At 57.5% G+C, this 27,726-nt stretch overlaps 1 long non-coding RNA gene across 5 annotated transcripts; it reads right to left on the bottom strand.

Moving 5' to 3' along the window:
- Window positions 1–1,714: 1,714 nt before the first annotated feature.
- LOC125765358 (uncharacterized) lies at window positions 1,715–4,403 on the bottom strand. 5 transcript variants are annotated; one of them, XR_007418546.1, is made up of 5 exons: window positions 4,131–4,403; window positions 3,761–3,821; window positions 3,273–3,699; window positions 2,046–2,656; window positions 1,715–1,984 (listed from the first exon to the last, which is right to left on the bottom strand). It is a non-coding gene; the product is annotated as an uncharacterized LOC125765358 (long non-coding RNA). The 5 variants fall into 5 exon arrangements; XR_007418550.1 differs by lacking the exons at window positions 3,273–3,699; window positions 3,761–3,821 and having other exon boundaries at window positions 2,046–2,778; XR_007418547.1 differs by lacking the exon at window positions 4,131–4,403 and having other exon boundaries at window positions 3,395–3,972.
- Window positions 4,404–27,726: the final 23,323 nt, after the last annotated feature.

The following is a 27,726-nucleotide window of genomic DNA, read 5'->3' as shown; positions in this document are numbered from 1 at the left end:
ATGAACTGTCAAATTTGACAACCACTTTTTGAACTGTCAAATTTGACAACCGCTTTTTTAACTGTCAATTTAAAATAAATTATGAACTGTCAAATTTGACAACCGCTTTTTTAACTGTCAATTTAAAATAAATCATGAACTGTCAAATTTGACAACCACTTTTTAAACTGTCAATTTGAAATAACTTATGAACTGTCAAATTTGACAACCACTTTTTAAACTGTCAATTTAAAATAAATTATGAACTGTCAAATTTGACAACCGATTTTTAAACTGTCAATTTAAAATAAATTATGAACTGTCAAATTTGACAACCGATTTTTTAACTGTCAATTTGAAATAAATTATGAACTGTCAAATTTGACAACCGCCTTTTAAACTGTCAATTTGAAATAAATTATGAACTGTCAAATTTGACAACCGATTTTTAAACTGTCAATTTAAAATTAATGTGGCTAATGGTTGTGTCACATTTTGAGGGCTTAAAATATTTAAAATTATTGTATGTTTAAAAAATTCAATTTTTCAATAAAGTACCATAAGTTATAAAAAAATTCAACAAATTTTGACATATTTTTATTTTAATTAAATAAATTATGAACTGTCAAACTTTTTGACCACTTTTTTGACACTATTCAAAAAATGTGGCTAATGGTTGTGTCACATTTTGAGGGCTTAAAATATTTAAAATTATTGTATGTTTAAAAAATTCAATTTTTCAATAAAGTACCATAAGTTATAAAAAAATTCAACAAATTTTGTCATATTTTTATTTTAATTAAATAAATTATGAACTGTCAAACTTTTTGACAGCTTTTTTGACACTATGCGAAAAATTTTGTCAAATTTGACAACCGCTTTTTAACTGTCAATTTGAAATAAATTATGAACTGTCAAATTTGACAACCACTTTTTGAACTGTCAAATTTGACAACCGATTTTGAACTGTCAAATTTGACAACCGATTTTTAAACTGTCACTTTGAAATAAATTATGAACTGTCAAATTTGACAACCGCTTATTTAACTGTCAATTTAAAATAAACTATGAGCTGTCAAATTTGACAACCGCTTTTTTAACTGTCAATTTGAAATAAATTATGAACTGTCAAATTTGACAACCGCTTTTTAAACTGTCAATTTGAAATAAATTATGAACTGTCAAATTTGACAACCGCTTTTTAAACTGTCAATTTAAAATAAATTATGAACTGTCAAATTTGACAACCGATTTTTAAACTGTCAATTTAAAATAAATTATGAACTGTCAAATTTGACAACCGATTTTTAAACTGTCAATTTAAAATAAATTATGAACTGTCAAATTTGACAACCGATTTTTTAACTGTCAATTTGAAATAAATTATGAACTGTCAAATTTGACAACCGCCTTTTAAACTGTCAATTTGAAATAAATTATGAACTGTCAAATTTGACAACCGATTTTTAAACTGTCAATTTAAAATTAATGTGGCTAATGGTTGTGTCACATTTTGAGGGCTTAAAATATTTAAAATTATTGTATGTTTAAAAAATTCAATTTTTCAATAAAGTACCATAAGTTATAAAAAAATTCAACAAATTTTGACATATTTTTATTTTAATTAAATAAATTATGAACTGTCAAACTTTTTGACCACTTTTTTGACACTATTCAAAAAATGTGGCTAATGGTTGTGCCTTATGCTCTTTTTGACAGCTGTCTTACTCCCCAGTGACGCCATGTTACACCCTTCTACACCTGTATGAAGCCCAGTAGCCTCGCCCACTCCCCAGTGACGCCATGTTACACCCTCCTACACCTGTATGAAGCCCTGTAGCCCCGCCCACTCCCCAGTGACGCCATGTTACACCCTTCTACACCTGTATGAACCCCTGTAGCCCCGCCCACTCCCCAGTGACGCCATGTTACACCCTTCTACACCTGTATGAACCCCTGTAGCCCCGCCCACTCCCCAGTGACGCCATGTTACACCCTTCTACACCTGTATGAAGCCCCATAGCCCCGCCCACTCCCCAGTGACGCCATGTTACACCCTTCTACACCTGTATGAACCCCAGTAGCCCCGCCCACTCCCCAGTGACGCCATGTTACACCCTTCTACACCTGTATGAACCCCAGTAGCCCCGCCCACTCCCCAGTGACGCCATGTTACACCCTTCTACACCTGTATGAACCCCTGTAGCCCCGCCCACTCCCCAGTGACGCCATGTTACACCCTTCTACACCTGTATGAACCCCAGTAGCCCCGCCCACTCCCCTGTGACGCCATGTTACACCCTTCTACACCTGTATGAACCCCAGTAGCCCCGCCCACTCCCCTGTGACGCCATGTTACACCCTTCTACACCTGTATGAAGCCCCATAGCCCCGCCCACTCCCCTGTGACGCCATGTTACACCCTCCTACACCTGTATGAACCCCCATAGCCCCGCCCACTCCCCTGTGACGCCATGTTACACCCTTCTACACCTGTATGAAGCCCTGTTGGCCCAGCCCACTCCCCAGTGACGCCATGTTACACCCTTCTACACCTGTATGAAGCCCAGTAGCCCCGCCCACTCCCCTGTGACGCCATGTTACACCCTTCTACACCTGTATGAACCCCAGTAGCCCCGCCCACTCCCCAGTGACGCCATGTTACACCCTTCTACACCTGTATGAACCCCTGTAGCCCCGCCCACTCCCCAGTGACGCCATGTTACACCCTTCTACACCTGTATGAACCCCAGTAGCCCCGCCCACTCCCCTGTGACGCCATGTTACACCCTTCTACACCTGTATGAACCCCAGTAGCCCCGCCCACTCCCCTGTGACGCCATGTTACACCCTCCTACACCTGTATGAAGCCCTGTTGGCCCAGCCCACTCCCCAGTGACGCCATGTTACACCCTCCTACACCTGTATGAAGCCCTGTTGGCCCAGCCCACTCCCCAGTGACGCCATGTTACACCCTCCTACACCTGTATGAAGCCCTGTTGGCCCAGCCCACTCCCCAGTGACGCCATGTTACACCCTCCTACACCTGTATGAAGCCCTGTTGGCCCAGCCCACTCCCCAGTGACGCCATGTTACACCCTCCTACACCTGTATGAAGCCCTGTTGGCCCAGCCCACTCCCCAGTGACGCCATGTTACACCCTCCTACACCTGTATGAAGCCCTGTTGGCCCAGCCCACTCCCCAGTGACGCCATGTTACACCCTCCTACACCTGTATGAAGCCCTGTAGCCCCGCCCACTCCCCAGTGACGCCATGTTACACCCTTCTACACCTGTATGAAGCCCAGTAGCCCCGCCCACTCCCCTGTGACGCCATGTTACACCCTTCTACACCTGTATGAACCCCTGTAGCCCCGCCCACTCCCCTGTGACGCCATGTTACACCCTTCTACACCTGTATGAACCCCTGTAGCCCCGCCCACTCCCCAGTGACGCCATGTTACACCCTCCTACACCTGTATGAAGCCCTGTAGCCCCGCCCACTCCCCAGTGACGCCATGTTACACCCTTCTACACCTGTATGAACCCCAGTAGCCCCGCCCACTCCCCAGTGACGCCATGTTACACCCTTCTACACCTGTATGAACCCCAGTAGCCCCGCCCACTCCCCAGTGACGCCATGTTACACCCTTCTACACCTGTATGAAGCCCAGTAGCCCCGCCCACTCCCCTGTGACGCCATGTTACACCCTTCTACACCTGTATGAACCCCTGTAGCCCCGCCCACTCCCCAGTGACGCCATGTTACACCCTTCTACACCTGTATGAAGCCCCATAGCCCCGCCCACTCCCCTGTGACGCCATGTTACACCCTTCTACACCTGTATGAACCCCAGTAGCCCCGCCCACTCCCCTGTGACGCCATGTTACACCCTCCTACACCTGTATGAAGCCCTGTTGGCCCAGCCCACTCCCCAGTGACGCCATGTTACACCCTCCTACACCTGTATGAAGCCCTGTTGGCCCAGCCCACTCCCCAGTGACGCCATGTTACACCCTCCTACACCTGTATGAAGCCCTGTTGGCCCAGCCCACTCCCCAGTGACGCCATGTTACACCCTCCTACACCTGTATGAAGCCCTGTTGGCCCAGCCCACTCCCCAGTGACGCCATGTTACACCCTCCTACACCTGTATGAAGCCCTGTAGCCCCGCCCACTCCCCAGTGACGCCATGTTACACCCTTCTACACCTGTATGAAGCCCCATAGCCCCGCCCACTCCCCTGTGACGCCATGTTACACCCTTCTACACCTGTATGAACCCCAGTAGCCCCGCCCACTCCCCTGTGACGCCATGTTACACCCTCCTACACCTGTATGAAGCCCTGTTGGCCCAGCCCACTCCCCAGTGACGCCATGTTACACCCTCCTACACCTGTATGAAGCCCTGTTGGCCCAGCCCACTCCCCAGTGACGCCATGTTACACCCTCCTACACCTGTATGAAGCCCTGTTGGCCCAGCCCACTCCCCAGTGACGCCATGTTACACCCTCCTACACCTGTATGAAGCCCTGTTGGCCCAGCCCACTCCCCAGTGACGCCATGTTACACCCTCCTACACCTGTATGAAGCCCTGTTGGCCCAGCCCACTCCCCAGTGACGCCATGTTACACCCTCCTACACCTGTATGAAGCCCTGTTGGCCCAGCCCACTCCCCAGTGACGCCATGTTACACCCTCCTACACCTGTATGAAGCCCTGTTGGCCCAGCCCACTCCCCAGTGACGCCATGTTACACCCTCCTACACCTGTATGAAGCCCTGTTGGCCCAGCCCACTCCCCAGTGACGCCATGTTACACCCTCCTACACCTGTATGAAGCCCTGTTGGCCCAGCCCACTCCCCAGTGACGCCATGTTACACCCTCCTACACCTGTATGAAGCCCTGTTGGCCCAGCCCACTCCCCAGTGACGCCATGTTACACCCTCCTACACCTGTATGAAGCCCTGTTGGCCCAGCCCACTCCCCAGTGACGCCATGTTACACCCTCCTACACCTGTATGAAGCCCTGTTGGCCCAGCCCACTCCCCAGTGACGCCATGTTACACCCTCCTACACCTGTATGAAGCCCTGTTGGCCCAGCCCACTCCCCAGTGACGCCATGTTACACCCTCCTACACCTGTATGAAGCCCTGTTGGCCCAGCCCACTCCCCAGTGACGCCATGTTACACCCTCCTACACCTGTATGAAGCCCTGTTGGCCCAGCCCACTCCCCAGTGACGCCATGTTACACCCTCCTACACCTGTATGAAGCCCTGTTGGCCCAGCCCACTCCCCAGTGACGCCATGTTACACCCTCCTACACCTGTATGAAGCCCTGTTGGCCCAGCCCACTCCCCAGTGACGCCATGTTACACCCTCCTACACCTGTATGAAGCCCTGTTGGCCCAGCCCACTCCCCAGTGACGCCATGTTACACCCTCCTACACCTGTATGAAGCCCTGTTGGCCCAGCCCACTCCCCAGTGACGCCATGTTACACCCTCCTACACCTGTATGAAGCCCTGTTGGCCCAGCCCACTCCCCAGTGACGCCATGTTACACCCTCCTACACCTGTATGAAGCCCTGTTGGCCCAGCCCACTCCCCAGTGACGCCATGTTACACCCTCCTACACCTGTATGAAGCCCTGTTGGCCCAGCCCACTCCCCAGTGACGCCATGTTACACCCTCCTACACCTGTATGAAGCCCTGTTGGCCCAGCCCACTCCCCAGTGACGCCATGTTACACCCTCCTACACCTGTATGAAGCCCTGTTGGCCCAGCCCACTCCCCAGTGACGCCATGTTACACCCTCCTACACCTGTATGAAGCCCTGTTGGCCCAGCCCACTCCCCAGTGACGCCATGTTACACCCTCCTACACCTGTATGAAGCCCTGTTGGCCCAGCCCACTCCCCAGTGACGCCATGTTACACCCTCCTACACCTGTATGAAGCCCTGTTGGCCCAGCCCACTCCCCAGTGACGCCATGTTACACCCTCCTACACCTGTATGAAGCCCTGTTGGCCCAGCCCACTCCCCAGTGACGCCATGTTACACCCTCCTACACCTGTATGAAGCCCTGTTGGCCCAGCCCACTCCCCAGTGACGCCATGTTACACCCTCCTACACCTGTATGAAGCCCTGTTGGCCCAGCCCACTCCCCAGTGACGCCATGTTACACCCTCCTACACCTGTATGAAGCCCTGTTGGCCCAGCCCACTCCCCAGTGACGCCATGTTACACCCTCCTACACCTGTATGAAGCCCTGTTGGCCCAGCCCACTCCCCAGTGACGCCATGTTACACCCTCCTACACCTGTATGAAGCCCTGTTGGCCCAGCCCACTCCCCAGTGACGCCATGTTACACCCTCCTACACCTGTATGAAGCCCTGTTGGCCCAGCCCACTCCCCAGTGACGCCATGTTACACCCTCCTACACCTGTATGAAGCCCTGTTGGCCCAGCCCACTCCCCAGTGACGCCATGTTACACCCTCCTACACCTGTATGAAGCCCTGTTGGCCCAGCCCACTCCCCAGTGACGCCATGTTACACCCTCCTACACCTGTATGAAGCCCTGTTGGCCCAGCCCACTCCCCAGTGACGCCATGTTACACCCTCCTACACCTGTATGAAGCCCTGTTGGCCCAGCCCACTCCCCAGTGACGCCATGTTACACCCTCCTACACCTGTATGAAGCCCTGTTGGCCCAGCCCACTCCCCAGTGACGCCATGTTACACCCTCCTACACCTGTATGAAGCCCTGTTGGCCCAGCCCACTCCCCAGTGACGCCATGTTACACCCTCCTACACCTGTATGAAGCCCTGTTGGCCCAGCCCACTCCCCAGTGACGCCATGTTACACCCTCCTACACCTGTATGAAGCCCTGTTGGCCCAGCCCACTCCCCAGTGACGCCATGTTACACCCTCCTACACCTGTATGAAGCCCTGTTGGCCCAGCCCACTCCCCAGTGACGCCATGTTACACCCTCCTACACCTGTATGAAGCCCTGTTGGCCCAGCCCACTCCCCAGTGACGCCATGTTACACCCTCCTACACCTGTATGAAGCCCTGTTGGCCCAGCCCACTCCCCAGTGACGCCATGTTACACCCTCCTACACCTGTATGAAGCCCTGTTGGCCCAGCCCACTCCCCAGTGACGCCATGTTACACCCTCCTACACCTGTATGAAGCCCTGTTGGCCCAGCCCACTCCCCAGTGACGCCATGTTACACCCTCCTACACCTGTATGAAGCCCTGTTGGCCCAGCCCACTCCCCAGTGACGCCATGTTACACCCTCCTACACCTGTATGAAGCCCTGTTGGCCCAGCCCACTCCCCAGTGACGCCATGTTACACCCTCCTACACCTGTATGAAGCCCTGTTGGCCCAGCCCACTCCCCAGTGACGCCATGTTACACCCTCCTACACCTGTATGAAGCCCTGTTGGCCCAGCCCACTCCCCAGTGACGCCATGTTACACCCTCCTACACCTGTATGAAGCCCTGTTGGCCCAGCCCACTCCCCAGTGACGCCATGTTACACCCTCCTACACCTGTATGAAGCCCTGTTGGCCCAGCCCACTCCCCAGTGACGCCATGTTACACCCTCCTACACCTGTATGAAGCCCTGTTGGCCCAGCCCACTCCCCAGTGACGCCATGTTACACCCTCCTACACCTGTATGAAGCCCTGTTGGCCCAGCCCACTCCCCAGTGACGCCATGTTACACCCTCCTACACCTGTATGAAGCCCTGTTGGCCCAGCCCACTCCCCAGTGACGCCATGTTACACCCTCCTACACCTGTATGAAGCCCTGTTGGCCCAGCCCACTCCCCAGTGACGCCATGTTACACCCTCCTACACCTGTATGAAGCCCTGTTGGCCCAGCCCACTCCCCAGTGACGCCATGTTACACCCTCCTACACCTGTATGAAGCCCTGTTGGCCCAGCCCACTCCCCAGTGACGCCATGTTACACCCTCCTACACCTGTATGAAGCCCTGTTGGCCCAGCCCACTCCCCAGTGACGCCATGTTACACCCTCCTACACCTGTATGAAGCCCTGTTGGCCCAGCCCACTCCCCAGTGACGCCATGTTACACCCTCCTACACCTGTATGAAGCCCTGTTGGCCCAGCCCACTCCCCAGTGACGCCATGTTACACCCTCCTACACCTGTATGAAGCCCTGTTGGCCCAGCCCACTCCCCAGTGACGCCATGTTACACCCTCCTACACCTGTATGAAGCCCTGTTGGCCCAGCCCACTCCCCAGTGACGCCATGTTACACCCTCCTACACCTGTATGAAGCCCTGTTGGCCCAGCCCACTCCCCAGTGACGCCATGTTACACCCTCCTACACCTGTATGAAGCCCTGTTGGCCCAGCCCACTCCCCAGTGACGCCATGTTACACCCTCCTACACCTGTATGAAGCCCTGTTGGCCCAGCCCACTCCCCAGTGACGCCATGTTACACCCTCCTACACCTGTATGAAGCCCTGTTGGCCCAGCCCACTCCCCAGTGACGCCATGTTACACCCTCCTACACCTGTATGAAGCCCTGTTGGCCCAGCCCACTCCCCAGTGACGCCATGTTACACCCTCCTACACCTGTATGAAGCCCTGTTGGCCCAGCCCACTCCCCAGTGACGCCATGTTACACCCTCCTACACCTGTATGAAGCCCTGTTGGCCCAGCCCACTCCCCAGTGACGCCATGTTACACCCTCCTACACCTGTATGAAGCCCTGTTGGCCCAGCCCACTCCCCAGTGACGCCATGTTACACCCTCCTACACCTGTATGAAGCCCTGTTGGCCCAGCCCACTCCCCAGTGACGCCATGTTACACCCTCCTACACCTGTATGAAGCCCTGTTGGCCCAGCCCACTCCCCAGTGACGCCATGTTACACCCTCCTACACCTGTATGAAGCCCTGTTGGCCCAGCCCACTCCCCAGTGACGCCATGTTACACCCTCCTACACCTGTATGAAGCCCTGTTGGCCCAGCCCACTCCCCAGTGACGCCATGTTACACCCTCCTACACCTGTATGAAGCCCTGTTGGCCCAGCCCACTCCCCAGTGACGCCATGTTACACCCTCCTACACCTGTATGAAGCCCTGTTGGCCCAGCCCACTCCCCAGTGACGCCATGTTACACCCTCCTACACCTGTATGAAGCCCTGTTGGCCCAGCCCACTCCCCAGTGACGCCATGTTACACCCTCCTACACCTGTATGAAGCCCTGTTGGCCCAGCCCACTCCCCAGTGACGCCATGTTACACCCTCCTACACCTGTATGAAGCCCTGTTGGCCCAGCCCACTCCCCAGTGACGCCATGTTACACCCTCCTACACCTGTATGAAGCCCTGTTGGCCCAGCCCACTCCCCAGTGACGCCATGTTACACCCTCCTACACCTGTATGAAGCCCTGTTGGCCCAGCCCACTCCCCAGTGACGCCATGTTACACCCTCCTACACCTGTATGAAGCCCTGTTGGCCCAGCCCACTCCCCAGTGACGCCATGTTACACCCTCCTACACCTGTATGAAGCCCTGTTGGCCCAGCCCACTCCCCAGTGACGCCATGTTACACCCTCCTACACCTGTATGAAGCCCTGTTGGCCCAGCCCACTCCCCAGTGACGCCATGTTACACCCTCCTACACCTGTATGAAGCCCTGTTGGCCCAGCCCACTCCCCAGTGACGCCATGTTACACCCTCCTACACCTGTATGAAGCCCTGTTGGCCCAGCCCACTCCCCAGTGACGCCATGTTACACCCTCCTACACCTGTATGAAGCCCTGTTGGCCCAGCCCACTCCCCAGTGACGCCATGTTACACCCTCCTACACCTGTATGAAGCCCTGTTGGCCCAGCCCACTCCCCAGTGACGCCATGTTACACCCTCCTACACCTGTATGAAGCCCTGTTGGCCCAGCCCACTCCCCAGTGACGCCATGTTACACCCTCCTACACCTGTATGAAGCCCTGTTGGCCCAGCCCACTCCCCAGTGACGCCATGTTACACCCTCCTACACCTGTATGAAGCCCTGTTGGCCCAGCCCACTCCCCAGTGACGCCATGTTACACCCTCCTACACCTGTATGAAGCCCTGTTGGCCCAGCCCACTCCCCAGTGACGCCATGTTACACCCTCCTACACCTGTATGAAGCCCTGTTGGCCCAGCCCACTCCCCAGTGACGCCATGTTACACCCTCCTACACCTGTATGAAGCCCTGTTGGCCCAGCCCACTCCCCAGTGACGCCATGTTACACCCTCCTACACCTGTATGAAGCCCTGTTGGCCCAGCCCACTCCCCAGTGACGCCATGTTACACCCTCCTACACCTGTATGAAGCCCTGTTGGCCCAGCCCACTCCCCAGTGACGCCAAGTTACACCCTCCTACACCTGTATGAAGCCCTGTTGGCCCAGCCCACTCCCCAGTGACGCCATGTTACACCCTCCTACACCTGTATGAAGCCCTGTTGGCCCAGCCCACTCCCCAGTGACGCCATGTTACACCCTCCTACACCTGTATGAAGCCCTGTTGGCCCAGCCCACTCCCCAGTGACGCCATGTTACACCCTCCTACACCTGTATGAAGCCCTGTTGGCCCAGCCCACTCCCCAGTGACGCCATGTTACACCCTCCTACACCTGTATGAAGCCCTGTTGGCCCAGCCCACTCCCCAGTGACGCCATGTTACACCCTCCTACACCTGTATGAAGCCCTGTTGGCCCAGCCCACTCCCCAGTGACGCCATGTTACACCCTCCTACACCTGTATGAAGCCCTGTTGGCCCAGCCCACTCCCCAGTGACGCCATGTTACACCCTCCTACACCTGTATGAAGCCCTGTTGGCCCAGCCCCCACTCCCCAGTGACGCCATGTTACACCCTCCTACACCTGTATGAAGCCCTGTTGGCCCAGCCCACTCCCCAGTGACGCCATGTTACACCCTCCTACACCTGTATGAAGCCCTGTTGGCCCAGCCCACTCCCCAGTGACGCCATGTTACACCCTCCTACACCTGTATGAAGCCCTGTTGGCCCAGCCCACTCCCCAGTGACGCCATGTTACACCCTCCTACACCTGTATGAAGCCCTGTTGGCCCAGCCCACTCCCCAGTGACGCCATGTTACACCCTCCTACACCTGTATGAAGCCCTGTTGGCCCAGCCCACTCCCCAGTGACGCCATGTTACACCCTCCTACACCTGTATGAAGCCCTGTTGGCCCAGCCCACTCCCCAGTGACGCCATGTTACACCCTCCTACACCTGTATGAAGCCCTGTTGGCCCAGCCCACTCCCCAGTGACGCCATGTTACACCCTCCTACACCTGTATGAAGCCCTGTTGGCCCAGCCCACTCCCCAGTGACGCCATGTTACACCCTCCTACACCTGTATGAAGCCCTGTTGGCCCCGCCCACTCCCCAGTGACGCCATGTTACACCCGCCTACACCTGTAGGAAGCCCTGTTGGCCCAGCCCACTCCCCAGTGACGCCATGTTACACCCTCCTACACCTGTATGAAGCCCTGTTGGCCCAGCCCACTCCCCAGTGACGCCATGTTACACCCTCCTACACCTGTATGAAGCCCTGTTGGCCCAGCCCACTCCCCAGTGACGCCATGTTACACCCTCCTACACCTGTATGAAGCCCTGTTGGCCCAGCCCACTCCCCAGTGACGCCATGTTACACCCTCCTACACCTGTATGAAGCCCTGTTGGCCCAGCCCACTCCCCAGTGACGCCATGTTACACCCTCCTACACCTGTATGAAGCCCTGTTGGCCCAGCCCACTCCCCAGTGACGCCATGTTACACCCTCCTACACCTGTATGAAGCCCTGTTGGCCCAGCCCACTCCCCAGTGACGCCATGTTACACCCTCCTACACCTGTATGAAGCCCTGTTGGCCCAGCCCACTCCCCAGTGACGCCATGTTACACCCTCCTACACCTGTATGAAGCCCTGTTGGCCCAGCCCACTCCCCAGTGACGCCATGTTACACCCTCCTACACCTGTATGAAGCCCTGTTGGCCCAGCCCACTCCCCAGTGACGCCATGTTACACCCTCCTACACCTGTATGAAGCCCTGTTGGCCCAGCCCACTCCCCAGTGACGCCATGTTACACCCTCCTACACCTGTATGAAGCCCTGTTGGCCCAGCCCACTCCCCAGTGACGCCATGTTACACCCTCCTACACCTGTATGAAGCCCTGTTGGCCCAGCCCACTCCCCAGTGACGCCATGTTACACCCTCCTACACCTGTATGAAGCCCTGTTGGCCCAGCCCACTCCCCAGTGACGCCATGTTACACCCTCCTACACCTGTATGAAGCCCTGTTGGCCCAGCCCACTCCCCAGTGACGCCATGTTACACCCTCCTACACCTGTATGAAGCCCTGTTGGCCCAGCCCACTCCCCAGTGACGCCATGTTACACCCTCCTACACCTGTATGAAGCCCTGTTGGCCCAGCCCACTCCCCAGTGACGCCATGTTACACCCTCCTACACCTGTATGAAGCCCTGTTGGCCCAGCCCACTCCCCAGTGACGCCATGTTACACCCTCCTACACCTGTATGAAGCCCTGTTGGCCCAGCCCACTCCCCAGTGACGCCATGTTACACCCTCCTACACCTGTATGAAGCCCTGTTGGCCCAGCCCACTCCCCAGTGACGCCATGTTACACCCTCCTACACCTGTATGAAGCCCTGTTGGCCCAGCCCACTCCCCAGTGACGCCATGTTACACCCTCCTACACCTGTATGAAGCCCTGTTGGCCCAGCCCACTCCCCAGTGACGCCATGTTACACCCTCCTACACCTGTATGAAGCCCTGTTGGCCCAGCCCACTCCCCAGTGACGCCATGTTACACCCTCCTACACCTGTATGAAGCCCTGTTGGCCCAGCCCACTCCCCAGTGACGCCATGTTACACCCTCCTACACCTGTATGAAGCCCTGTTGGCCCAGCCCCCTCCCCAGTGACGCCATGTTACACCCTCCTACACCTGTATGAAGCCCTGTTGGCCCAGCCCACTCCCCAGTGACGCCATGTTACACCCTCCTACACCTGTATGAAGCCCTGTTGGCCCAGCCCACTCCCCAGTGACGCCATGTTACACCCTCCTACACCTGTATGAAGCCCTGTTGGCCCAGCCCACTCCCCAGTGACGCCATGTTACACCCTCCTACACCTGTATGAAGCCCTGTTGGCCCAGCCCACTCCCCAGTGACGCCATGTTACACCCTCCTACACCTGTATGAAGCCCTGTTGGCCCAGCCCACTCCCCAGTGACGCCATGTTACACCCTCCTACACCTGTATGAAGCCCTGTTGGCCCAGCCCACTCCCCAGTGACGCCATGTTACACCCTCCTACACCTGTATGAAGCCCTGTTGGCCCAGCCCACTCCCCAGTGACGCCATGTTACACCCTCCTACACCTGTATGAAGCCCTGTTGGCCCAGCCCACTCCCCAGTGACGCCATGTTACACCCTCCTACACCTGTATGAAGCCCTGTTGGCCCAGCCCACTCCCCAGTGACGCCATGTTACACCCTCCTACACCTGTATGAAGCCCTGTTGGCCCAGCCCACTCCCCAGTGACGCCATGTTACACCCTCCTACACCTGTATGAAGCCCTGTTGGCCCAGCCCACTCCCCAGTGACGCCATGTTACACCCTCCTACACCTGTATGAAGCCCTGTTGGCCCAGCCCACTCCCCAGTGACGCCATGTTACACCCTCCTACACCTGTATGAAGCCCTGTTGGCCCAGCCCACTCCCCAGTGACGCCATGTTACACCCTCCTACACCTGTATGAAGCCCTGTTGGCCCAGCCCACTCCCCAGTGACGCCATGTTACACCCTCCTACACCTGTATGAAGCCCTGTTGGCCCAGCCCACTCCCCAGTGACGCCATGTTACACCCTCCTACACCTGTATGAAGCCCTGTTGGCCCAGCCCACTCCCCAGTGACGCCATGTTACACCCTCCTACACCTGTATGAAGCCCTGTTGGCCCAGCCCACTCCCCAGTGACGCCATGTTACACCCTCCTACACCTGTATGAAGCCCTGTTGGCCCAGCCCACTCCCCAGTGACGCCATGTTACACCCTCCTACACCTGTATGAAGCCCTGTTGGCCCAGCCCACTCCCCAGTGACGCCATGTTACACCCTCCTACACCTGTATGAAGCCCTGTTGGCCCAGCCCACTCCCCAGTGACGCCATGTTACACCCTCCTACACCTGTATGAAGCCCTGTTGGCCCAGCCCACTCCCCAGTGACGCCATGTTACACCCTCCTACACCTGTATGAAGCCCTGTTGGCCCAGCCCACTCCCCAGTGACGCCATGTTACACCCTCCTACACCTGTATGAAGCCCTGTTGGCCCAGCCCACTCCCCAGTGACGCCATGTTACACCCTCCTACACCTGTATGAAGCCCTGTTGGCCCAGCCCACTCCCCAGTGACGCCATGTTACACCCTCCTACACCTGTATGAAGCCCTGTTGGCCCAGCCCACTCCCCAGTGACGCCATGTTACACCCTCCTACACCTGTATGAAGCCCTGTTGGCCCAGCCCACTCCCCAGTGACGCCATGTTACACCCTCCTACACCTGTATGAAGCCCTGTTGGCCCAGCCCACTCCCCAGTGACGCCATGTTACACCCTCCTACACCTGTATGAAGCCCTGTTGGCCCAGCCCACTCCCCAGTGACGCCATGTTACACCCTCCTACACCTGTATGAAGCCCTGTTGGCCCAGCCCACTCCCCAGTGACGCCATGTTACACCCTCCTACACCTGTATGAAGCCCTGTTGGCCCAGCCCACTCCCCAGTGACGCCATGTTACACCCTCCTACACCTGTATGAAGCCCTGTTGGCCCAGCCCACTCCCCAGTGACGCCATGTTACACCCTCCTACACCTGTATGAAGCCCTGTTGGCCCAGCCCACTCCCCAGTGACGCCATGTTACACCCTCCTACACCTGTATGAAGCCCTGTTGGCCCAGCCCACTCCCCAGTGACGCCATGTTACACCCTCCTACACCTGTATGAAGCCCTGTTGGCCCAGCCCACTCCCCAGTGACGCCATGTTACACCCTCCTACACCTGTATGAAGCCCTGTTGGCCCAGCCCACTCCCCAGTGACGCCATGTTACACCCTCCTACACCTGTATGAAGCCCTGTTGGCCCAGCCCACTCCCCAGTGACGCCATGTTACACCCTCCTACACCTGTATGAAGCCCTGTTGGCCCAGCCCACTCCCCAGTGACGCCATGTTACACCCTCCTACACCTGTATGAAGCCCTGTTGGCCCAGCCCACTCCCCAGTGACGCCATGTTACACCCTCCTACACCTGTATGAAGCCCTGTTGGCCCAGCCCACTCCCCAGTGACGCCATGTTACACCCTCCTACACCTGTATGAAGCCCTGTTGGCCCAGCCCACTCCCCAGTGACGCCATGTTACACCCTCCTACACCTGTATGAAGCCCTGTTGGCCCAGCCCACTCCCCAGTGACGCCATGTTACACCCTCCTACACCTGTATGAAGCCCTGTTGGCCCAGCCCACTCCCCAGTGACGCCATGTTACACCCTCCTACACCTGTATGAAGCCCTGTTGGCCCAGCCCACTCCCCAGTGACGCCATGTTACACCCTCCTACACCTGTATGAAGCCCTGTTGGCCCAGCCCACTCCCCAGTGACGCCATGTTACACCCTCCTACACCTGTATGAAGCCCTGTTGGCCCAGCCCACTCCCCAGTGACGCCATGTTACACCCTCCTACACCTGTATGAAGCCCTGTTGGCCCAGCCCACTCCCCAGTGACGCCATGTTACACCCTCCTACACCTGTATGAAGCCCTGTTGGCCCAGCCCACTCCCCAGTGACGCCATGTTACACCCTCCTACACCTGTATGAAGCCCTGTTGGCCCAGCCCACTCCCCAGTGACGCCATGTTACACCCTCCTACACCTGTATGAAGCCCTGTTGGCCCAGCCCACTCCCCAGTGACGCCATGTTACACCCTCCTACACCTGTATGAAGCCCTGTTGGCCCAGCCCACTCCCCAGTGACGCCATGTTACACCCTCCTACACCTGTATGAAGCCCTGTTGGCCCAGCCCACTCCCCAGTGACGCCATGTTACACCCTCCTACACCTGTATGAAGCCCTGTTGGCCCAGCCCACTCCCCAGTGACGCCATGTTACACCCTCCTACACCTGTATGAAGCCCTGTTGGCCCAGCCCACTCCCCAGTGACGCCATGTTACACCCTCCTACACCTGTATGAAGCCCTGTTGGCCCAGCCCACTCCCCAGTGACGCCATGTTACACCCTCCTACACCTGTATGAAGCCCTGTTGGCCCAGCCCACTCCCCAGTGACGCCATGTTACACCCTCCTACACCTGTATGAAGCCCTGTTGGCCCAGCCCACTCCCCAGTGACGCCATGTTACACCCTCCTACACCTGTATGAAGCCCTGTTGGCCCAGCCCACTCCCCAGTGACGCCATGTTACACCCTCCTACACCTGTATGAAGCCCTGTTGGCCCAGCCCACTCCCCAGTGACGCCATGTTACACCCTCCTACACCTGTATGAAGCCCTGTTGGCCCAGCCCACTCCCCAGTGACGCCATGTTACACCCTCCTACACCTGTATGAAGCCCTGTTGGCCCAGCCCACTCCCCAGTGACGCCATGTTACACCCTCCTACACCTGTATGAAGCCCTGTTGGCCCAGCCCACTCCCCAGTGACGCCATGTTACACCCTCCTACACCTGTATGAAGCCCTGTTGGCCCAGCCCACTCCCCAGTGACGCCATGTTACACCCTCCTACACCTGTATGAAGCCCTGTTGGCCCAGCCCACTCCCCAGTGACGCCATGTTACACCCTCCTACACCTGTATGAAGCCCTGTTGGCCCAGCCCACTCCCCAGTGACGCCATGTTACACCCTCCTACACCTGTATGAAGCCCTGTTGGCCCAGCCCACTCCCCAGTGACGCCATGTTACACCCTCCTACACCTGTATGAAGCCCTGTTGGCCCAGCCCACTCCCCAGTGACGCCATGTTACACCCTCCTACACCTGTATGAAGCCCTGTTGGCCCAGCCCACTCCCCAGTGACGCCATGTTACACCCTCCTACACCTGTATGAAGCCCTGTTGGCCCAGCCCACTCCCCAGTGACGCCATGTTACACCCTCCTACACCTGTATGAAGCCCTGTTGGCCCAGCCCACTCCCCAGTGACGCCATGTTACACCCTCCTACACCTGTATGAAGCCCTGTTGGCCCAGCCCACTCCCCAGTGACGCCATGTTACACCCTCCTACACCTGTATGAAGCCCTGTTGGCCCAGCCCACTCCCCAGTGACGCCATGTTACACCCTCCTACACCTGTATGAAGCCCTGTTGGCCCAGCCCACTCCCCAGTGACGCCATGTTACACCCTCCTACACCTGTATGAAGCCCTGTTGGCCCAGCCCACTCCCCAGTGACGCCATGTTACACCCTCCTACACCTGTATGAAGCCCTGTTGGCCCAGCCCACTCCCCAGTGACGCCATGTTACACCCTCCTACACCTGTATGAAGCCCTGTTGGCCCAGCCCACTCCCCAGTGACGCCATGTTACACCCTCCTACACCTGTATGAAGCCCTGTTGGCCCAGCCCACTCCCCAGTGACGCCATGTTACACCCTCCTACACCTGTATGAAGCCCTGTTGGCCCAGCCCACTCCCCAGTGACGCCATGTTACACCCTCCTACACCTGTATGAAGCCCTGTTGGCCCAGCCCACTCCCCAGTGACGCCATGTTACACCCTCCTACACCTGTATGAAGCCCTGTTGGCCCAGCCCACTCCCCAGTGACGCCATGTTACACCCTCCTACACCTGTATGAAGCCCTGTTGGCCCAGCCCACTCCCCAGTGACGCCATGTTACACCCTCCTACACCTGTATGAAGCCCTGTTGGCCCAGCCCACTCCCCAGTGACGCCATGTTACACCCTCCTACACCTGTATGAAGCCCTGTTGGCCCAGCCCACTCCCCAGTGACGCCATGTTACACCCTCCTACACCTGTATGAAGCCCTGTTGGCCCAGCCCACTCCCCAGTGACGCCATGTTACACCCTCCTACACCTGTATGAAGCCCTGTTGGCCCAGCCCACTCCCCTGTGACGCCATGTTACACCCTCCTACACCTGTATGAAGCCCTGTTGGCCCAGCCCACTCCCCAGTGACGCCATGTTACACCCTCCTACACCTGTATGAAGCCCTGTTGGCCCAGCCCACTCCCCAGTGACGCCATGTTACACCCTCCTACACCTGTATGAAGCCCTGTTGGCCCAGCCCACTCCCCAGTGACGCCATGTTACACCCTCCTACACCTGTATGAAGCCCTGTTGGCCCAGCCCACTCCCCAGTGACGCCATGTTACACCCTCCTACACCTGTATGAAGCCCTGTTGGCCCAGCCCACTCCCCAGTGACGCCATGTTACACCCTCCTACACCTGTATGAAGCCCTGTTGGCCCAGCCCACTCCCCAGTGACGCCATGTTACACCCTCCTACACCTGTATGAAGCCCTGTTGGCCCAGCCCACTCCCCAGTGACGCCATGTTACACCCTCCTACACCTGTATGAAGCCCTGTTGGCCCAGCCCACTCCCCAGTGACGCCATGTTACACCCTCCTACACCTGTATGAAGCCCTGTTGGCCCAGCCCACTCCCCAGTGACGCCATGTTACACCCTCCTACACCTGTATGAAGCCCTGTTGGCCCAGCCCACTCCCCAGTGACGCCATGTTACACCCTCCTACACCTGTATGAAGCCCTGTTGGCCCAGCCCACTCCCCAGTGACGCCATGTTACACCCTCCTACACCTGTATGAAGCCCTGTTGGCCCAGCCCACTCCCCAGTGACGCCATGTTACACCCTCCTACACCTGTATGAAGCCCTGTTGGCCCAGCCCACTCCCCAGTGACGCCATGTTACACCCTCCTACACCTGTATGAAGCCCTGTTGGCCCAGCCCACTCCCCAGTGACGCCATGTTACACCCTCCTACACCTGTATGAAGCCCTGTTGGCCCAGCCCACTCCCCAGTGACGCCATGTTACACCCTCCTACACCTGTATGAAGCCCTGTTGGCCCAGCCCACTCCCCAGTGACGCCATGTTACACCCTCCTACACCTGTATGAAGCCCTGTTGGCCCAGCCCACTCCCCAGTGACGCCATGTTACACCCTCCTACACCTGTATGAAGCCCTGTTGGCCCAGCCCACTCCCCAGTGACGCCATGTTACACCCTCCTACACCTGTATGAAGCCCTGTTGGCCCAGCCCACTCCCCAGTGACGCCATGTTACACCCTCCTACACCTGTATGAAGCCCTGTTGGCCCAGCCCACTCCCCAGTGACGCCATGTTACACCCTCCTACACCTGTATGAAGCCCTGTTGGCCCAGCCCACTCCCCAGTGACGCCATGTTACACCCTCCTACACCTGTATGAAGCCCTGTTGGCCCAGCCCACTCCCCAGTGACGCCATGTTACACCCTCCTACACCTGTATGAAGCCCTGTTGGCCCAGCCCACTCCCCAGTGACGCCATGTTACACCCTCCTACACCTGTATGAAGCCCTGTTGGCCCAGCCCACTCCCCAGTGACGCCATGTTACACCCTCCTACACCTGTATGAAGCCCTGTTGGCCCAGCCCACTCCCCAGTGACGCCATGTTACACCCTCCTACACCTGTATGAAGCCCTGTTGGCCCAGCCCACTCCCCAGTGACGCCATGTTACACCCTCCTACACCTGTATGAAGCCCTGTTGGCCCAGCCCACTCCCCAGTGACGCCATGTTACACCCTCCTACACCTGTATGAAGCCCTGTTGGCCCAGCCCACTCCCCAGTGACGCCATGTTACACCCTCCTACACCTGTATGAAGCCCTGTTGGCCCAGCCCACTCCCCAGTGACGCCATGTTACACCCTCCTACACCTGTATGAAGCCCTGTTGGCCCAGCCCACTCCCCAGTGACGCCATGTTACACCCTCCTACACCTGTATGAAGCCCTGTTGGCCCAGCCCACTCCCCAGTGACGCCATGTTACACCCTCCTACACCTGTATGAAGCCCTGTTGGCCCCGCCCACTCCCCAGTGACGCCATGTTACACCCTCCTACACCTGTATGAAGCCCTGTTGGCCCAGCCCACTCCCCAGTGACGCCATGTTACACCCTCCTACACCTGTATGAAGCCCTGTTGGCCCAGCCCACTCCCCAGTGACGCCATGTTACACCCTCCTACACCTGTATGAAGCCCTGTTGGCCCAGCCCACTCCCCAGTGACGCCATGTTACACCCTCCTACCCCTGTATGAAGCCCTGTTGGCCCAGCCCACTCCCCAGTGACGCCATGTTACACCCTCCTACACCTGTATGAAGCCCTGTTGGCCCAGCCCACTCCCCAGTGACGCCATGTTACACCCTCCTACACCTGTATGAAGCCCTGTTGGCCCAGCCCACTCCCCAGTGACGCCATGTTACACCCTCCTACACCTGTATGAAGCCCTGTTGGCCCAGCCCACTCCCCAGTGACGCCATGTTACACCCTCCTACACCTGTATGAAGCCCTGTTGGCCCAGCCCACTCCCCAGTGACGCCATGTTACACCCTCCTACACCTGTATGAAGCCCTGTTGGCCCAGCCCACTCCCCAGTGACGCCATGTTACACCCTCCTACACCTGTATGAAGCCCTGTTGGCCCAGCCCACTCCCCAGTGACGCCATGTTACACCCTCCTACACCTGTATGAAGCCCTGTTGGCCCAGCCCACTCCCCAGTGACGCCATGTTACACCCTCCTACACCTGTATGAAGCCCTGTTGGCCCAGCCCACTCCCCAGTGACGCCATGTTACACCCTCCTACACCTGTATGAAGCCCTGTTGGCCCAGCCCACTCCCCAGTGACGCCATGTTACACCCTCCTACACCTGTATGAAGCCCTGTTGGCCCAGCCCACTCCCCAGTGACGCCATGTTACACCCTCCTACACCTGTATGAAGCCCTGTTGGCCCAGCCCACTCCCCAGTGACGCCATGTTACACCCTCCTACACCTGTATGAAGCCCTGTTGGCCCAGCCCACTCCCCAGTGACGCCATGTTACACCCTCCTACACCTGTATGAAGCCCTGTTGGCCCAGCCCACTCCCCAGTGACGCCATGTTACACCCTCCTACACCTGTATGAAGCCCTGTTGGCCCAGCCCACTCCCCAGTGACGCCATGTTACACACCCTCCTACACCTGTATGAAGCCCTGTTGGCCCAGCCCACTCCCCAGTGACGCCATGTTACACCCTCCTACACCTGTATGAAGCCCTGTTGGCCCAGCCCACTCCCCAGTGACGCCATGTTACACCCTCCTACACCTGTATGAAGCCCTGTTGGCCCAGCCCACTCCCCAGTGTCGCCATGTTACACCCTCCTACACCTGTATGAAGCCCTGTTGGCCCAGCCCACTCCCCAGTGACGCCATGTTACACCCTCCTACACCTGTATGAAGCCCTGTTGGCCCAGCCCACTCCCCAGTGACGCCATGTTACACCCTCCTACACCTGTATGAAGCCCTGTTGGCCCAGCCCACTCCCCAGTGACGCCATGTTACACCCTCCTACACCTGTATGAAGCCCTGTTGGCCCAGCCCACTCCCCAGTGACGCCATGTTACACCCTCCTACACCTGTATGAAGCCCTGTTGGCCCAGCCCACTCCCCAGTGACGCCATGTTACACCCTCCTACACCTGTATGAAGCCCTGTTGGCCCAGCCCACTCCCCAGTGACGCCATGTTACACCCTCCTACACCTGTATGAAGCCCTGTTGGCCCAGCCCACTCCCCAGTGACGCCATGTTACACCCTCCTACACCTGTATGAAGCCCTGTTGGCCCAGCCCACTCCCCAGTGACGCCATGTTACACCCTCCTACACCTGTATGAAGCCCTGTTGGCCCAGCCCACTCCCCAGTGACGCCATGTTACACCCTCCTACACCTGTATGAAGCCCTGTTGGCCCAGCCCACTCCCCAGTGACGCCATGTTACACCCTCCTACACCTGTATGAAGCCCTGTTGGCCCAGCCCACTCCCCAGTGACGCCATGTTACACCCTCCTACACCTGTATGAAGCCCTGTTGGCCCAGCCCACTCCCCAGTGACGCCATGTTACACCCTCCTACACCTGTATGAAGCCCTGTTGGCCCAGCCCACTCCCCAGTGACGCCATGTTACACCCTCCTACACCTGTATGAAGCCCTGTTGGCCCAGCCCACTCCCCAGTGACGCCATGTTACACCCTCCTACACCTGTATGAAGCCCTGTTGGCCCAGCCCACTCCCCAGTGACGCCATGTTACACCCTCCTACACCTGTATGAAGCCCTGTTGGCCCAGCCCACTCCCCAGTGACGCCATGTTACACCCTCCTACACCTGTATGAAGCCCTGTTGGCCCAGCCCACTCCCCAGTGACGCCATGTTACACCCTCCTACACCTGTATGAAGCCCTGTTGGCCCAGCCCACTCCCCAGTGACGCCATGTTACACCCTCCTACACCTGTATGAAGCCCTGTTGGCCCAGCCCACTCCCCAGTGACGCCATGTTACACCCTCCTACACCTGTATGAAGCCCTGTTGGCCCAGCCCACTCCCCAGTGACGCCATGTTACACCCTCCTACACCTGTATGAAGCCCTGTTGGCCCAGCCCACTCCCCAGTGACGCCATGTTACACCCTCCTACACCTGTATGAAGCCCTGTTGGCCCAGCCCACTCCCCAGTGACGCCATGTTACACCCTCCTACACCTGTATGAAGCCCTGTTGGCCCAGCCCACTCCCCAGTGACGCCATGTTACACCCTCCTACACCTGTATGAAGCCCTGTTGGCCCAGCCCACTCCCCAGTGACGCCATGTTACACCCTCCTACACCTGTATGAAGCCCTGTTGGCCCAGCCCACTCCCCAGTGACGCCATGTTACACCCTCCTACACCTGTATGAAGCCCTGTTGGCCCAGCCCACTCCCCAGTGACGCCATGTTACACCCTCCTACACCTGTATGAAGCCCTGTTGGCCCAGCCCACTCCCCAGTGACGCCATGTTACACCCTCCTACACCTGTATGAAGCCCTGTTGGCCCAGCCCACTCCCCAGTGACGCCATGTTACACCCTCCTACACCTGTATGAAGCCCTGTTGGCCCAGCCCACTCCCCAGTGACGCCATGTTACACCCTCCTACACCTGTATGAAGCCCTGTTGGCCCAGCCCACTCCCCAGTGACGCCATGTTACACCCTCCTACACCTGTATGAAGCCCTGTTGGCCCAGCCCACTCCCCAGTGACGCCATGTTACACCCTCCTACACCTGTATGAAGCCCTGTTGGCCCAGCCCACTCCCCAGTGACGCCATGTTACACCCTCCTACACCTGTATGAAGCCCTGTTGGCCCAGCCCACTCCCCAGTGACGCCATGTTACACCCTCCTACACCTGTATGAAGCCCTGTTGGCCCAGCCCACTCCCCAGTGACGCCATGTTACACCCTCCTACACCTGTATGAAGCCCTGTTGGCCCAGCCCACTCCCCAGTGACGCCATGTTACACCCTCCTACACCTGTATGAAGCCCTGTTGGCCCAGCCCACTCCCCAGTGACGCCATGTTACACCCTCCTACACCTGTATGAAGCCCTGTTGGCCCAGCCCACTCCCCAGTGACGCCATGTTACACCCTCCTACACCTGTATGAAGCCCTGTTGGCCCAGCCCACTCCCCAGTGACGCCATGTTACACCCTCCTACACCTGTATGAAGCCCTGTTGGCCCAGCCCACTCCCCAGTGACGCCATGTTACACCCTCCTACACCTGTATGAAGCCCTGTTGGCCCAGCCCACTCCCCAGTGACGCCATGTTACACCCTCCTACACCTGTATGAAGCCCTGTTGGCCCAGCCCACTCCCCAGTGACGCCATGTTACACCCTCCTACACCTGTATGAAGCCCTGTTGGCCCAGCCCACTCCCCAGTGACGCCATGTTACACCCTCCTACACCTGTATGAAGCCCTGTTGGCCCAGCCCACTCCCCAGTGACGCCATGTTACACCCTCCTACACCTGTATGAAGCCCTGTTGGCCCAGCCCACTCCCCAGTGACGCCATGTTACACCCTCCTACACCTGTATGAAGCCCTGTTGGCCCAGCCCACTCCCCAGTGACGCCATGTTACACCCTCCTACACCTGTATGAAGCCCTGTTGGCCCAGCCCACTCCCCAGTGACGCCATGTTACACCCTCCTACACCTGTATGAAGCCCTGTTGGCCCAGCCCACTCCCCAGTGACGCCATGTTACACCCTCCTACACCTGTATGAAGCCCTGTTGGCCCAGCCCACTCCCCAGTGACGCCATGTTACACCCTCCTACACCTGTATGAAGCCCTGTTGGCCCAGCCCACTCCCCAGTGACGCCATGTTACACCCTCCTACACCTGTATGAAGCCCTGTTGGCCCAGCCCACTCCCCAGTGACGCCATGTTACACCCTCCTACACCTGTATGAAGCCCTGTTGGCCCAGCCCACTCCCCAGTGACGCCATGTTACACCCTCCTACACCTGTATGAAGCCCTGTTGGCCCAGCCCACTCCCCAGTGACGCCATGTTACACCCTCCTACACCTGTATGAAGCCCTGTTGGCCCAGCCCACTCCCCAGTGACGCCATGTTACACCCTCCTACACCTGTATGAAGCCCTGTTGGCCCAGCCCACTCCCCAGTGACGCCATGTTACACCCTCCTACACCTGTATGAAGCCCTGTTGGCCCAGCCCACTCCCCAGTGACGCCATGTTACACCCTCCTACACCTGTATGAAGCCCTGTTGGCCCAGCCCACTCCCCAGTGACGCCATGTTACACCCTCCTACACCTGTATGAAGCCCTGTTGGCCCAGCCCACTCCCCAGTGACGCCATGTTACACCCTCCTACACCTGTATGAAGCCCTGTTGGCCCAGCCCACTCCCCAGTGACGCCATGTTACACCCTCCTACACCTGTATGAAGCCCTGTTGGCCCAGCCCACTCCCCAGTGACGCCATGTTACACCCTCCTACACCTGTATGAAGCCCTGTTGGCCCAGCCCACTCCCCAGTGACGCCATGTTACACCCTCCTACACCTGTATGAAGCCCTGTTGGCCCAGCCCACTCCCCAGTGACGCCATGTTACACCCTCCTACACCTGTATGAAGCCCTGTTGGCCCAGCCCACTCCCCAGTGACGCCATGTTACACCCTCCTACACCTGTATGAAGCCCTGTTGGCCCAGCCCACTCCCCAGTGACGCCATGTTACACCCTCCTACACCTGTATGAAGCCCTGTTGGCCCAGCCCACTCCCCAGTGACGCCATGTTACACCCTCCTACACCTGTATGAAGCCCTGTTGGCCCAGCCCACTCCCCAGTGACGCCATGTTACACCCTCCTACACCTGTATGAAGCCCTGTTGGCCCAGCCCACTCCCCAGTGACGCCATGTTACACCCTCCTACACCTGTATGAAGCCCTGTTGGCCCAGCCCACTCCCCAGTGACGCCATGTTACACCCTCCTACACCTGTATGAAGCCCTGTTGGCCCAGCCCACTCCCCAGTGACGCCATGTTACACCCTCCTACACCTGTATGAAGCCCTGTTGGCCCAGCCCACTCCCCAGTGACGCCATGTTACACCCTCCTACACCTGTATGAAGCCCTGTTGGCCCAGCCCACTCCCCAGTGACGCCATGTTACACCCTCCTACACCTGTATGAAGCCCTGTTGGCCCAGCCCACTCCCCAGTGACGCCATGTTACACCCTCCTACACCTGTATGAAGCCCTGTTGGCCCAGCCCACTCCCCAGTGACGCCATGTTACACCCTCCTACACCTGTATGAAGCCCTGTTGGCCCAGCCCACTCCCCAGTGACGCCATGTTACACCCTCCTACACCTGTATGAAGCCCTGTTGGCCCAGCCCACTCCCCAGTGACGCCATGTTACACCCTCCTACACCTGTATGAAGCCCTGTTGGCCCAGCCCACTCCCCAGTGACGCCATGTTACACCCTCCTACACCTGTATGAAGCCCTGTTGGCCCAGCCCACTCCCCAGTGACGCCATGTTACACCCTCCTACACCTGTATGAAGCCCTGTTGGCCCAGCCCACTCCCCAGTGACGCCATGTTACACCCTCCTACACCTGTATGAAGCCCTGTTGGCCCAGCCCACTCCCCAGTGACGCCATGTTACACCCTCCTACACCTGTATGAAGCCCTGTTGGCCCAGCCCACTCCCCAGTGACGCCATGTTACACCCTCCTACACCTGTATGAAGCCCTGTTGGCCCAGCCCACTCCCCAGTGACGCCATGTTACACCCTCCTACACCTGTATGAAGCCCTGTTGGCCCAGCCCACTCCCCAGTGACGCCATGTTACACCCTCCTACACCTGTATGAAGCCCTGTTGGCCCAGCCCACTCCCCAGTGACGCCATGTTACACCCTCCTACACCTGTATGAAGCCCTGTTGGCCCAGCCCACTCCCCAGTGACGCCATGTTACACCCTCCTACACCTGTATGAAGCCCTGTTGGCCCAGCCCACTCCCCAGTGACGCCATGTTACACCCTCCTACACCTGTATGAAGCCCTGTTGGCCCAGCCCACTCCCCAGTGACGCCATGTTACACCCTCCTACACCTGTATGAAGCCCTGTTGGCCCAGCCCACTCCCCAGTGACGCCATGTTACACCCTCCTACACCTGTATGAAGCCCTGTTGGCCCAGCCCACTCCCCAGTGACGCCATGTTACACCCTCCTACACCTGTATGAAGCCCTGTTGGCCCAGCCCACTCCCCAGTGACGCCATGTTACACCCTCCTACACCTGTATGAAGCCCTGTTGGCCCAGCCCACTCCCCAGTGACGCCATGTTACACCCTCCTACACCTGTATGAAGCCCTGTTGGCCCAGCCCACTCCCCAGTGACGCCATGTTACACCCTCCTACACCTGTATGAAGCCCTGTTGGCCCAGCCCACTCCCCAGTGACGCCATGTTACACCCTCCTACACCTGTATGAAGCCCTGTTGGCCCAGCCCACTCCCCAGTGACGCCATGTTACACCCTCCTACACCTGTATGAAGCCCTGTTGGCCCAGCCCACTCCCCAGTGACGCCATGTTACACCCTCCTACACCTGTATGAAGCCCTGTTGGCCCAGCCCACTCCCCAGTGACGCCATGTTACACCCTCCTACACCTGTATGAAGCCCTGTTGGCCCAGCCCACTCCCCAGTGACGCCATGTTACACCCTCCTACACCTGTATGAAGCCCTGTTGGCCCAGCCCACTCCCCAGTGACGCCATGTTACACCCTCCTACACCTGTATGAAGCCCTGTTGGCCCAGCCCACTCCCCAGTGACGCCATGTTACACCCTCCTACACCTGTATGAAGCCCTGTTGGCCCAGCCCACTCCCCAGTGACGCCATGTTACACCCTCCTACACCTGTATGAAGCCCTGTTGGCCCAGCCCACTCCCCAGTGACGCCATGTTACACCCTCCTACACCTGTATGAAGCCCTGTTGGCCCAGCCCACTCCCCAGTGACGCCATGTTACACCCTCCTACACCTGTATGAAGCCCTGTTGGCCCAGCCCACTCCCCA

Source organism: Anopheles funestus, chromosome 2RL (assembly GCF_943734845.2).
Source record: "Anopheles funestus chromosome 2RL, idAnoFuneDA-416_04, whole genome shotgun sequence".
NCBI classification, from domain to species: domain Eukaryota; kingdom Metazoa; phylum Arthropoda; class Insecta; order Diptera; family Culicidae; genus Anopheles; species Anopheles funestus.
Note: the sequence above shows the minus strand (reverse complement) of the source record. Positions and strands in the feature narration are given on the sequence as shown.